Genomic DNA, 1,645 nt, shown 5'->3' on the forward strand with positions numbered 1-1,645 from the left:
TGGTTTTTCGAGACAGGGTTTCTCTGTGTAGCTTTGCGCCTTTCCTGCACCTCTGTAGACCAGGCTGGCCTCGAACTTACAAAGATCTGCCTGCCTCTGCCTCCCGAGTGCTGGGATTAAAGGTGTGTGCCACCACTGCCCAGCCCATCTTTCTGTCTCTCCAGGCCTGGTTTCTTTCTATTAAAGCTCTTTCTAACTCTGGTTTAAAAAGAGAGAGAAAGAGAGAGAGAGAGAGAGAGAGAGAGAGAGAGAGAGAGAGAGAGAGAGAGAGAGAGAGAAATCCCAATTGATTCACCAAACCTGCTGACAATGATGATTCAGATGATGGTGTGGCAGCAGCCCGAGGAGGGGCCCAGAGGAAGCCACAACCCACCAGGAGAGGGGAGAAGCCAAAGAGCCAGCAGTCTGCATGGGGGAATGTGCAAAAGTGGCTGATTGTGCTGTGTTTGGAGCCTGAGCTTGGGCCTGAGGAGTCAGCTGTCTGCAAAGGGAAATGTGCCAATGTGGCTAACTCTTGTGGTTTTTGTAGTCAAAAACCTATGGAGTTTGCTGCAGAGAGGCTGCAACAAAAACCTAGCTGGTGGGGTAGGAACTCGGGCCCAGTCAGGGTGGAGTCTTGGGTCACATGTAGCTCCAGTCTGAGACGGTGGCTGCAAAGCCACCAGCAAGCGGCTTTTTCGTGAATTTGTGCCCCAATTGTTGGATGCCCGATGTTGTACAATTCCCAAATAGTCTTATAATAAAAACCTGGAGCCAGATATTGGGGTAAATGCTGAACGATCAGAGAAACAAAGGACCAAGCCACAGCCACTTCTCACCTTGCCAATTCCAGGAATCCTTCGACTGAATGCCTGAGTTCTCAGCGGAAAGGCTCCTTAGTTCCTGTCTCCTCACACCTTCTATGCCTTTCTCCGCCCAGCCATTTCACTTCCTATCTCAACCTTCCTAGTGCTGGGATTAATGACATGTGCACTTCCCAACTACTGGGGTTAAAGGTGTGTGCCATCACTGCCTGGCTCTGTTTCTTTTAGACTAGTTACAGTTTTCTTTAGAGAGATTCTACCAGAGAAATTCCTGACTACAGTCAGCCTTATTGCAATTGGCAGGCCATGGCTAGTCACGGTGCCCATTGCCCATGAAGAGGAGGCTCAGACTCCTGGACTTACCCAGACAGCTCTGGGCAGCTCAGGGGTGTTTTCCTTGTCCTGTTTTCATCAGTGTGTTAGTTTGGAACTTGGGAAACAAACACAATTTAGCCGATTTCTTTTGTGTGTGTGTGTGACATTACTTTATTGTGTGTGAGAGGTCAAAGGACAACTTCCACCATGTGGGTTCTGGGGACTGAATTTAGGTCATCGGCCTTGCCAGCAGAAGACTTTACTTGCCAGGCATCCTCATCAGCCCATTTGTGTATGTGTTTGAACTCTGGCAGGCCTGGAACTCATTCTGTAGACCGGACTGGCTTTGGACTTTAGGGGATCTTGCTGCTGCTTCCCACGTGCTAAGATTCCAAGTGTGTGCCACCATATTTGACTTTTTGAGGTTTTGATAGCTTTATTACACTTCAAACAGCTGTCCCCTCTTCTAACAAGAGAAGTTTGACGTTTGGTAGGGACAGTAATATAGCCTCCTTTCTTAGCCCCAG

Source organism: Peromyscus leucopus, chromosome 8b (genome assembly GCF_004664715.2).
Source record: "Peromyscus leucopus breed LL Stock chromosome 8b, UCI_PerLeu_2.1, whole genome shotgun sequence".
Classification (NCBI taxonomy): domain Eukaryota; kingdom Metazoa; phylum Chordata; class Mammalia; order Rodentia; family Cricetidae; genus Peromyscus; species Peromyscus leucopus.